The sequence below is a fragment of the Meriones unguiculatus genome, chromosome 15, assembly GCF_030254825.1.
Source record: "Meriones unguiculatus strain TT.TT164.6M chromosome 15, Bangor_MerUng_6.1, whole genome shotgun sequence".
In the NCBI taxonomy this organism is placed as follows: domain Eukaryota; kingdom Metazoa; phylum Chordata; class Mammalia; order Rodentia; family Muridae; genus Meriones; species Meriones unguiculatus.
The window spans coordinates 58,513,601-58,527,003 of record NC_083362.1 but is presented as its reverse complement, the minus strand read 5'-3'; positions in this window follow the sequence as shown (position 1 = coordinate 58,527,003).

Here is a 13,403-nt window from a genome sequence, read left to right as displayed (position 1 = left end):
ACATGGTGGCTTACAACCATCTAGAATGAGATCTGGTGCCCTCTCCTGGTGCACAGGCACACATGCAGGCAGAACACTGTATACATAATAAATAAACAATTAAAAAAACATCCTTACAAAAGGCAACGTATGGGGAAGAGGGCTGATTTGGCTCACATTTCTACATCACAGTTCATTGTTGCAGGAGGGTCAAGGCAGGGCCCCTAACAGCTAGTAACAGCCCATCCGCAGTCAAGAGCAGAAAGATATGAATGCATGCAGAGTTGCTTGCTTGCTGTGAACTAGAATCCCCCCACCCCTGCCACACTGTTTAGGACTCTTTCCTAGGGATGTGCCCTAAGGCCAAACAGATCTCATTAAGACTCTTCCTCGATGATTCTAGGTTACCACCAGGGGACAGTTAAAACCAGCCAACACAATTAATTTTTATTATGTTTATTTATTTGTGTGTGTGTGGGGGGGTGGGTATGTGTATATGTGCCACTGGGTATGTATAAAGGTTACAGGACAACTTTCGGGAGCCATTTCTTTACTTCTCCCGTGTGGGTCCTGGGAAACAAATTTAGGTTGCCAAGCTTGGCACCACCAGACTCCTTTACGTGCTGAGCCACTCTACCAGCCCCAGTAAAAGACTTCCGAATGGGCAACCGCTAAGTGCTAATTCAGGATCAAATGAAATGGATCTGGAGTATTTCTAGTCACACTCCTCTGTGTTACATCGAGGGACCAACGTTAGCCTTGGTTCTGAGTACACAGCACACATACCTTGCTACACTCAGCGTGCCACACAACACCAAGGAACACAGTGACACCCCTTTTCCTCAGACGAGAGGCCACGGTATGTTTTTGCTGCACATGCAAAGTTTTCTGCTCTTACAGAAACAGAATAGCTTAATTATGGAAAACGAAGAGTTGCAACATTTTCCCACCATGACTCCTCAGTATCCAAGTAAGTATATGTACTTTTGGGGCTTTACTGTGTTATTATGTTTGTTTTTAAAACTGACATTTGAGTTGTGGACATACGTTTCATTAAAAAAAAAAAATCTTTAAATTAATTTTGGTCTAGGATGAGGCCAAGCTTTCCAACACTTTCTGAGATGGCCTGGAGTGTTTTGCTGCTATTTTGTTCTATGTATTTATGCAGCAGTGTTTGTTTTCAGCATTGAGGATTATAAGTCAACTATCATTTAGCTCTGAAAAATGCTGAAGATACTGTATGTCTGACCATATCAACTACTTAGCCAAGATTTAGTTCTTTATGTATGAATAACTGAACAATCCACCTCGTTACTATGCAAATTTGCTTTCATTTTGTAATAGTAGTGAAGTTATATGTATACCAAGTTATTGCTTTAAAATAAAGTTGTTGTTTTTTTTTAATAATTGATTATCAGTTAAATTCTGGTTTGTCTGCCTATTCTGGTTATTTCTGTATACCCAAGGCCACATAAAACTGTCTAGACATTGTCTATTAGAAGACAGAAGGTTAAACAAACCCACATTTCCTAGAGATTATTTTTTTGAGACAGTCGCATTTTGTAGCTCTAGTTGGCCTATATCATTATGTAGAGGCTGGCCTCCGACTCACAGAAATCTGCCTGCTTCTGCCTCCCCAAAGCAGGGATTAAAGGTGTGTAACACCAAAACAGGTTCCTTAGGTATTTGACTGTTGTTTGGCCAGATATTCATGGGTCCATGTTATACTTCAAGGTCATGAAGCATCCTTTGACTCACTTTTAAATTTTAAACAATCTTTCATATTAATTCAAAGTTACATTTATCTCAAAGTGCTGTTACGTCTCTTGGATTCTATTCTTCAATCTGTGGAGTAGCCAGAAATTCATAGGTATGTTTTGTAGGTTTTTTTTTTCTTAGCTCTCTTTTATTGCAATGTAAATGCACCTCACTTGTGAAATTAGAGTTTGTGAACTGTAATAATCCTTCCTGAATATGAAGCTTATTATTCAAAGACACTGGCCTCCTCATCTTTGAAATAATTAATTCTCTACATGCTTTCTTTTATCTTTGGTCTTCTTACCTTTTGGTAGCTTTTATTTTTTTTTTTTCTTTCTCTCTTTTGTTCACAGTTCTTAGAACTGTCAAGTCCAAGTAAGATACTATTTTCTGAAGAGTTGAATAAATACAAAGTACACACGTCATCTCTATACTTACAGCATGTCCCCCCCCACAAAAATTTTACTGGACAGCACTCTAGATTTTTAATTAAAATATCAAAGCATAATACATCATTTTTCAAATCTTCTATTTTCCTTATGCTGCTTACTCACTGATAATTTATTTAACCCTGTATTCATTTAACTGTGCATTCATTAAAGCTTTTACCATGGTATAACATGAAATGTGTAGCATTTTTTCTTTTACTTGTTTTTAAGGATACAGCTTGGTAACGTTAACTGTTTATGTTATGGTATAGCCAATCTCCAGAAAGTATCAATCTTCCAAAAGTGAAAATGTATCACATGCAACAAATCCTTGTTTCCCCCTCTCACCACCCCATGGAAACCATCATTCTATTCTATTGTCTGTTTCCGTGAATTGACTACTTCATGTTCCTTAATGACTGGGACTACATGCTATTTGCCTTCTTGCAACTGACTCATTTCGCTTAGCACAGTTTCCATCCATGTAAAAACTTGTGTCAAAATCTCTTTTCTTTTTATAATCGAGTCATATTCCATTGCATGCTCAGGTCACATTTCGTTGATCCATTCAGCTTTCAATGAACACGTCCTGCTTTTAACCTTTGGCTATTTTAGTGTGAGTGTGTCCGTGTGCGTGTGCGTTGCTGAGGATGGAGCCTAGGGCTTCCTCCACACATGCTAAGTAAGTCCTCTCCTACTGTACATACCACAGCCTGGCAGTGTTATTTTGAACCTGAGTTTGCAGATGCTTTTTGCTGGTCCTGCTGTCATTTTTGTTGTTGTTCTTTTAGGAGCCATGGTATGATGCATCCCAGGCTAGCCTCGAACTTGCTATATAGCTGAGAATGAGCTAGGAAGTCTGATCTCGCCCTCACCTCCCAAGTGCTGCAATTACAGGTAAGCACCATCTTGCCTTACTTACCTTAAAAAATTTGTTTTCAATTTGAAACAAAATTGAAACCATTTTTTTTTTACAAATCTCAAAGTGGAATTGTTCAACCTTAAGACAATCCTAATACCATGGAATGCATATGCTACCATAACAGCTATACATTTTCCAGTTCTACCGAGAGCACCTACATGTCCCAGTATCTCCACGTCTCCACTCATGCTTGCTATTGTCTGTTGCTTTTCTTTGTGTGTATGTGCCTGGCATGTATGTGTTCATGTGGGTGTGTGTGTGTGTACACGTGAAGTCAGTGCTAGGTGTCTTTCTCCATTGCTCTCTCTGTTATGCTTTGAGACAGGATCTTTCCCTGAACTTTGAGCTCATCAAACGGCTGGTCTGATTGGCCTGTGTGTTTTAGTACTGGGGCTCCAGAGAGGCACAATAAGGTCTGGCTTTATACACAGTTGCCTGGGACCCACTCCCAGGTTTTAATGCTTGTAGGACAGGTGATTGATCAACTGAACCATCTTCCCCGACTCTGCTTGCTTTTCTTAAAGCTGCTACCATGTGATGATATTGCAACTGTGATTTTGACTTGCATTTCTCTAATAACTAGTCATATATTGAATCATAGTTTCATATCCTAATTGACTAAGTCTATATAGTCTTTTATCCATTTTAAGTCTATATAGTCTTTTATCCATTTGTTGAAAGCCCCAGACCTCCTTCTGTTAATTATTATAGAGAGAGAAATAAGATAAATACAACAAGTTTCTTGACCTTAAGAAGTGCATAGTTGCCTTAGGAAACTAACCTGTAAACAGGTGATGCTGAAACAGGAGTTATGCGTATCCCGAGAGAAACAAGCACAGGAACTTGTCTGCTCGTTTGTATTTACCTTGTATCATCAGTGTTTGTTTTTAAAAACACTGTTGGCTATTTGCATCCCATTTCTTCACAGATAATTTAAACTTCCCCCTCTATCTATTTATCTATTTATACCTAATTTCCTGTGTGTGTGTGTGTGTGTGTGTGTGTAGCCCTGGTGACAACCTCAGGTGTCATTCCTCAGGAGCACTGTGTACCTTTCTTCTGAGACAGTTTCTTCTTGGAATTTGCCTTGTAGGCTAGGCTGTCTGGCTCTTGCGGCCCAGGTGTTCACAGTCTCTGCTTCTCTACTGTGAGCCACTGCACCTGACCTTTCTTTTATGTGGATTCTGGAGACAGAACTCAGGTCCTTCTGGTTGAATCCAAAGCATCTAGTTTACTGGCTGATCTATCACTGGAGCCCTAACTTTGTTCATCGGCAATTATGGTTAAATTGAAAATTTCAGTTACCAGAATAAAGGAAACTAAGTCTCTGAAGCTTATGCCAGCCATTATGCAACGGTTCCTGTCCTATTGCTATGCCAAGACCTATTGCCTTATTGCAAGGCCCCATCCCCTCACAGGAATGCCCTACTTTTATGATTAATGTAACAAGCAACACACTCTGCCTTTCAGCAATTGCTCTGTACTTCCTCCAATGGGACACATGGTCCCAAGGTCCTGCCTATCCATGTTTGCTTGTGTGTTTCTGCAGTTCTACAGACAGAACTAGAACCTTTACTTTAACAATGAAGTCTGTTCCCATCCTTTCAATATATATATATTGAATATATATAGTGGCTGTTTGAGACAGTGTCTCACCAATATCAAGCTGGCCTGAATTCCTCAGGAAAGAGTTAAAAATCACAGAAAAAGACTCCTATAAATTAATAAAGATGCAGACATATGTCTTTCTGAAAGAAAAATAAATCAATGATTTCTTCCAGGCTCAGACTTCTCCACTAATCACTCATTGACCTTTGACTTAATTCTTTGTGTTCCTTAGTCGTATGGACATCAGCCTGTCGTCTTTGGGCCTCTCCTAAAAGTCAGGTCTGCTGAAGTCTTCTAGAATAGGTAAAAGCGGGGCATCATTTACTCACACGTTTCCAGTCACAGCCCGTCATTCTTTCTACCCTGAGATAACACCTCTGGAGGAAACGAATATGATTCTATTCAGTTTTTAAAAGCTGGACAAAAATAGGTATGACAAGTCACTTCTGCTTGTTACTGACAGTTGAATAGATTTCCACTCTAAAGCTTGAAGAAACGGTGGCTTAAAATGTCTACTTGGTAAAACAGTTAAGTATTTGATGTCACTCTGTTCCCTGAGATTTATATGCTAAAGTTTCCCTGTGCAGGAAATAAAATAGTGAGTGCCTAACAGATATTTATTATTCTCATGCTAGTTTGTGCTATTACAACGAAGTGTTATCAAAGTATATTTGTTGATATACATCTTGATACCTAAAAGGTGTTATAGGACCAAGTCATCTTCAACATAAAAATGTCCTTTTAAAAAGAAGGGCCATTTCCAAAACGGACCCAAGAAGAAATAGAAGAGTTGAATAGTCCTATTGGGTTACTTTTCTTGAGACGTGAACAGATGTCTGTTCACCCCAGATTGGGAAGTGAGAACAGACCAAACTAAGATTTCCACCCATGTTTAACTTGGTGAACCATTAAGTTTATGGGGCTTAGAAGAGCATGGCTGGGGGCTTGCCTATGGCAGCATGGCTGGGGGCTTTGCTGGGACCAGAGCAGCATTGGGATTGACCTGTCTTGGGTGATAGGAAATGAAGACAAAACAGACATATGTACAAAAATCTGTGATTGGATGTTCCATAAGTTCTGATGAAGACTCAATAGTGTCCCGGAAAGCCAGCATGTTTATAATATCCTGCTGAATGAGGAGAAAGGTTAATTAACAGTCTCACTAGGAGGCCTCTGAAGGGAAGCAGACTTAGGCTGCAGTCCTCTAGGAGGACAAAGCTTGTGGTTGATAATTTCTACACACATCTTTCCTTGACCAGGGAAGGCCTTGCCATTCCCATGGGCCTGAGGCATGGGGTCCTTGGGGTCCTCGACATGGTCTTGTCCACGTCAATAATATACTGTTACTCAGGACTTCATCCTCGCCCCTCAGGGTCTGCTTACTGGAGCTTGGGTCATGGCTTTCTTATGCAGGAGCTTCGGTGTGAGCTCTCTTATAGGAATATGGCTAACACAAAAAGGGTTGCAGAACTGTAAAGTTCCACTCATTATGAGTGATGACTTAAAAGAAATTACATCCTGGAGTCTCACTTTTAGTTGACTTTCTGCCTTTCATAGACTGCAGTGCTTCTTAAGATCATGACTGTCCATGTCTACTGGGCTAAATCTCTGCTCCATGATGGCTGAAAGTCAAGTCAGGCCCAAGAGAATCACCAACCAACCAACTAACCAACCAAGCCACCAACCAAGCCACCAACCAACCAACCAACCAACCAACTGGATTAGAGCAGTTTTTGGTTCTTGTTATTATAGGGTTAGATAGACTGACATCTTTGTTGGTGTATTTTTAAAAATTCTTTCACTTACATTTCTTTTATATCTTTCTCCCTACTCCACCCCAATGCCTTCCCAACACCCCAAAACCAGGTAGGAGAAAGAAAGGGTTAGTGGGAGAGGGGCACAGTGGTGTTAGCTGCTTCTTGCTGGTTAGGGTTGTCTGGTTCCTTGGAGCCAATCCAATCTTCATTTTAGGAGAACTCCAACTTCTTGTCTTACAACAGCAATCAGGAGCAGCAAGGGGGAAGCAGGAGCAGTGTTGTTCTTTCTCGGAGCTCCACACTCTCTAGGCTCTGGAGTTTACTCTCCAGAGTCCTCAGAGTTAAACTATTTGCAGCTGGCAAAGAACTTTGCCGCTGTGGACTATCTGAATCAGTCCCACAAACCACACCTGGGATTAAAACAAAAGCATGTTTATATCCACAATACATCTTGAAGTTTTTTTTTTTTTTTTTTTTTACCAGTGTTTGGGGTCAGAGTCTGAGCCCAGGAATCTCTGACAAGGTAGGACTTGCCACCTTTCCTCAATACTGCAGTTAAAGAAACAAATAGTAGTTAAAAGCAGAGAAGGATCTACTCAATATAGTTACTATGGGAAGATGAATAAATAAAAAGGACCAGTAACTCCTCCCACCCCCAGCAACCTCACCTTAAGGGTCTGATAAAAGGCTTAAGTTTAAATAGAGTTTAAGAGGTATGCAGAGCCAAACAGTTCTGGTTAGTGTATGGTTGTGATCATGACTGACATACCTCTTTTCTTAGGCTCCTAGCTCTCATTATGTCCTGCAAGTTGCCAGCACCATGTACAGCCTCTTTCAAGGAGATAAGCTCCTCATCTGGATGGCATCAGGCCCAGGCCCTTTTCTTCTCTCTGCCCGAGATTCTTGGAGAATTCTCATTCTTTCAGGCCTGACTCATTGTCTCTATAATCTTATGGACATATCTGTGCTCCTGTTAGGATGGTTATAAGGTGAAGAGTTTTCTGTAAAAAAGCAGATTGGATTACACAGGCTAATCTCTGTGTAGGAATTTGGAGTTTTGTTCTGAATTCCAAAATGTAAGTACCAGGACTCAATAGATACTGTCTTAACCAAGTGATACAAATTAGCATCTTTAGTAACAGGATAAACAAACACTGTATGTGTCCCTGAATGAGATTAACTGAGAGGATTCAACATGATTTATGTACAATTTCTGCCACCTATGGATAATATGGACTTAGTTATGAGTAAATAATCAGACAAACCCAAATTGAATTGCCCTCTTCTTATAAACAAAACAAAACAAGACAAAAACCCACGTTATAAAAGAAAAGGAGTGCTGCTTCAGATCACAATGCAATGTGTGGTACTGAGCTGTATCCTGAATCCACAAGGGAAAAATCCTATAAGAGATATTACTAAGAAAACTGCTTAGATTTGGGTCCTAGCTATGCATTAGATAATTGTCTTACAATGATGTCAAAGTCTCCAGCATCCTTGTTCCTCCTCTGATTATGTAAGACAAGAGGATGAAGTATTTGGGGGATGATGGTTTATAAAGCTGCAACTTAGTTTCAGTTGGTTCAGCAAACACACACACACATACAATGTACACACATGTACACAGAGAAAGCAAACATCACAGATACTTAGCAACTCGTTATTCTATTGTTGTAGTTTTTCTGTCAATCAAATTTCTTTGTGCAGTGAACAAATATTCACAAACTGTTGTGGTTGTATATCATGTATATATTCCTAGTGAAAAATATCCTATACAGTGTGGGGAGAATGGCTCCAGATGTTAGCAACAGCACTGGTCTATGGCCTTCAATGTAATTTGAAACTTAATTCTCAAGGTTAAAAGGAGAATCAGTAAAGGCGTCGCCTGTGACTTTTCATCCACAAGATAGACTGCGACAGCTGCTGAGCATACCTCTTCTGTTAAAAATTGCCACAATGGTGGTACACCAGGAGTTAACCAGAGTCAATTAGCACGCACGGGGGTGAATCTGTGATGTGGGGCACCAACGCCAGGCATCATAGAAAACGTGAAAGTAAAAGCGATTGTGCATGCTCCAATGTGGCGTTGTAGACAAAGCCACAGCATCTTAGAAAAAGGCAGCAATACAATAAAAACACTTCAAAGAATGAGAAAGGTGACCCTGCCATGTTTCTTAGGCCTTGAATTCGATTTATAGCTAAAGAAGATATGAGCACTCTCACAATCATTTTGTATTAAGGACACTTTAATACAGAGCACTATTTTTGGACAACACCAAAGTTCTTAAAGACAGAATTAATTTAACTTTATAGAGGGTAAAAAGAAGAGTAATAGAAGCTGCATGAACAGTGCTGATCATGGATAGGAGTCATAAGAAACTAATTTATTTTTAATTATTTAAAGTTTTTTGTTACCTTTGGTGTATATATTGGGGGAGGAGCGTGCATGTACCATAGTGCTCTTGTGGAGCTCGGAGGATTACTTTTGAGTGTTAGTTTGTTAATTGCAAAGATGGGAGGAGAAAGACTACTGACCCAAATCATCATGGTCAAATAAGTTAAAGTAAGCAATTAATTAAAGCAATTTTTTTTTTGGTACACTGGGCTGCCTCCATCTCAGAAAGGGTTTGAGAGGTCAGCCTTGCATGTGGGGAAGACAAAGTTTTTATACCTCAGGGATAGGGGGTGTCCAAATGGAAAATTTTGTGGGCAGAACAGGGGCAGTTATGGGAGTAGAACATAAACAAAACAGGTTAATCGCAACGACCTCTTGAAACAAAGACATGATTGCAAGATGGGCATAACAACAGGTCGTCATAACAAAGTAGCCATAACAACCCCTTTGAAGCAAAGGTAGGGTTACAAAATGGTTATAAACAACTTTTTAAAAAGTCAGTTTACATCCTTGTTATAGCCCTATCCTTCCTCCCCTCTCAGTCCCACTCTCTCTTTGCCCCTCTGCTCCCCTCTCCTTTTCCTCAGAAAAGGGAAGCTCCCTTTTCCATCCACCCCAGCTCGTCAAGTTGCATCAGGACTCTTCCCCTGTGGCCTGGTAAGCCAGCCCGGCCTGGTAAGCCAGCCCGGCCTGGTAAGCCAGCCCCGCCAGGCAGAAATGATAAAAAAAACTACCAAGTGAGTCCATGTTCAATGCAGTTCCCACTTCCCTTACTAGAGGATGCATTTGAAGCCTAAGCTGCCCATCTGCTACATCTTTGTAGGGGGCATAGGTCCAGTTCATGCATGGTCCCTAGTTGATGCTTCAGTCTCAGTGTCAGCAAGCCACTTTGGGCCCTGGTTAGTTGGGTCTGTTGGCCTTCTTGTGCAACTCTTGTCACCTCCAGGTCCGTTTCCCTTTCCTTCCACTTTTCCACAAGACTCCCAATGCATTGCCCAATATTTGGCTGTGATTCTTAGCATCTGTTTTGAGGTGCTGCTGGGTAGAACCTCTCAGAGAACAACTGACAGGCTCCTGTCTGCAATTTTAGCAGAGTATTGTTCATAGAGTCAGGAATTGGCACTCTCCAATAGGGTGGGCCTTTGGTTGGGTTGGACATTCCTGGAGCATCCAAAGGAGGATGCATAAATGTCACTCAGAACAGGAGATGGAATAGACAGAGGTAGTGGCTGAAGAAAGGAATAAGGTAGGAGAAGGGTGCAGAGAGCTAAGACTGTGGAGATCAGACATAGGGAGAGTGAGGATGAGAGGACAGAAGGCCTCTAGAGAAAAGAGTAACTGAGGGTGGGGACATCTCTTTGACAAGCTGGAGACCTAAGTCAGGATAGGCTCCTGGGAGGATATGAGGGGGACTGAAGCAGAGACTCCTAATAGGAGAGGCCATAGAGACTGAAGAGGACACCCTCTAACTAGACCAGTCTCCTAGTAGGTGGAGGGGAACACCAACCTACCCAAAAAAACTTGGATCCAAAATTTACCTTGCCTATGAGATATGCAGGGATAAAGATACAAACAAATTTTAAAACAAAGAAATGATTTCCATTCTTGGAACAGGCAGTACAGAAACCTGTTTGTTAAGGTTTCAAGTGGGGCAAACCTCAATCTTTGAGAAATGGAGGTTTAATCATAAGAAGAAATAAACCTAGTTTGTCTTTACCATAAGATGGCTTTTAAGGCTAAGGTGGAGGCAGGCTGGTTCTTCAAGTTCTCTGCTTCCTCTGGGACCTCAGGATCAAACCTGATCTTCAAGCTTGGAAGTTAAGGCTTTTACCTACTGAGCCAACTTACCAGCCACCGCTTACTTATTTTTATATTGAGAGGAATGTACCTTCTTCAGTCTGTCTGAGTCCTTAGGCAGACATAGTTGATGTGCATATTAGAAAAATGTTCTAGAGAATCCTCACTTGAAAGCCTACATAAAGGATAAGGTTGTTTTTACAGCATGCTGTTGGCCGTCAGTGAGTTTCAAACACATGGCTATGATGTTTAAATTACTTATATCAACAAATATAGTATCTTGAAATATTTATAGTTTGAACCTAAATTCCAAAGCATTTAAGAACATATAAAAAAGATATTTATATGAGAAAAAATGAACATTATATTTACATAGCTCTATTAGCATACATATGTACTATTAGAATTATTAAACAATGCTTATAGCCAGCTAATAGAAATAGTGAACTACATTATGGATAATTTCATTGACTTAATAACTTCAAGGTTTCCTAATTTTGACCAAATAAAAATAAATAAAACATCTGTTTCATATGAGAAGCAAGGTTAGAAGATACACAAATCAATTTTTGGTGTGAGTAGTAAGACATTGTTTTGTATTCTTGGCAGATATTTTAATAGGTATGGCTAAGCAGCATCTTCTTAGGTCAGAAAAGCAAGACTTACTTTGTTGAATGATTTAATGAATACTCCACTTAATTAAAAAAGAAATAGTCGTATAATTGTTGAGCAATTTATTCAGAAAAGAATTTAAAGTTGCTTCTTAGTGGTTAGGGAAATGGCTCAGTCAGTAATGTGTCCGTTGAATGCCTCAGAGAATGAGAAACTATCCACATAAAAGCCAGGCAAGCAGCTGCTCTGCAATGCCTATGGAGACAGGGCAGAGACAGGAAGATCCCTGGATCTTGACCAGCTATTCTAGGTGATACGGTAATTGCCAGGTTCAATGAGAGACCCTGTCTGGAAAAAAAAAAAAAAAAAGGAAGGCACCTGACATTGATCTCTGCCTCTGTCCCCCACCCCATACAATATAATCAATAAAATGCTTTATCAGTTTTGCATTTGTCCTTAGGAAAAATGCTTTTCCGTACTTTCTTTTCATTAATAACACATTTGAAAGAAGTTGTTGAATTATGGTTCAACTTGTAGACGTTGGACAGGTTCCAGACGATGGTGTGCTCTTTCTGCCACACACTCTAACGCAGGCTGTGCAGTAAACTTCGGGATGCTTCAAACTTCCTCAAAGAGTTAAGTTCAATACCAGTGGCCCCTTTCACTCTAACATCTTGCTAAATCTTCCAGCCAGTTGACTAATGACGAAATTCATCTCTGCCTTTCTGACTGCAGTGTGCTGGCAAGCTCGAAAACCGTGCGTTTTAAGTACTGTGGCGCACGCTTAACAGCCAAGAGGAAATCCGGCACCAAGAGGAGCTGTCAATCAAACCGGCTCGCCCTGCACTTTTATAGAAGGCTGATAAAAATGAATGCAGCCGATAGAATTCGACAGGGAATGCGAAACTGGAGAGATCTGAGATCTGCTTAACGTATTTTGTCCCAGCTGATACAGTTTATACTAAGAATGGCATTAGAATGAAGCGTGTCTTAACTATTAGCTTTACAGGCAGAAATGAATATTGATTTGTGTTTCTAGCGTGTATTTATTTTACACCATTTCCTAGGCTAACACATGAGAGTGAGCGTGTGTGTGGATGTTATGTCAGCATTTTAGCCGATGTATCAGTTTCCAGTCACTGTTACCAAGGTCTGGGTCTGGTTAGGTTTCGGCTCCCATTTGAGAAGATGAGATTATGGAGCAGCAATGCCCCCAAGCCACTGTTTTACCTTCCTTGCAATCTTGATAAACAAATACTGTGACCTAGTTGTTGTTGTTGTGTTTTCATGCTCTTTGAGATCACATCCTAGCCTCAGACTCACAGGATGTGAGTTAGGACTATGGGCACTATGCAGGCTAAGTTATTACTCTTCCTCATGCTATGCCAGACCTCTGAAAAGAAATTTGCATAGACTCTAAGGTGTGGGTGGAACACAGGGGAACCTTAGGCAGTGCCAGCAATGCTTAGATGGAAATGCGGTAGCCTTATTACCCACGGGTTTGTTATTCACAGCTCCAGGAACACCAACAGTCCAGGAACAGATCTGTCTGTTGGAGATAGTACCCATTTTCCCGAGTTGTGCTTGAACAGCTGCTATCTCTCTGATAGTGGAGTTGATGCCTGTCTTCTGTCCTCCTTGCCTGCCCTAGAGTTAGGGACAGAGCTGTTTTAAGGTTCCATCCACCCCAACACACACATATACATACAAGGAAAATCCTTTGCATGTGTCCTTGCTTAGGTCTAGAAGCATAACATTAGATTTTCAAGCAAACATTCGCACTTTCAACTCCCTATCAGAAAAGAGTAGGGAAAGGTCATGATGATATCTTTGGAAGACAGAGCACAGGACTACACACTTGGGAAATCTGGTCTTGAGGGACAGACTTATAATTGTAAACAACACACTTTTTTTTTTTTTTTTTAACCTTTCGGAGCTATCTTTAATTCTACCATTGTGTCAGTGACATAAATATAATTACAAGTGCCTGCAACTACCTTCTCTCCTTTTCTCTTAGTGAGCATGGAGAGGGATGAGGTAGCTTCTTAGAATGACAGCTTGGTAACTTAGAATATGGCTGAATAGAGGATTATTCAGAGCCTAATAGGAATCACCGGTTTCTGAGACAGCTAAAGAGGGGAAATAAT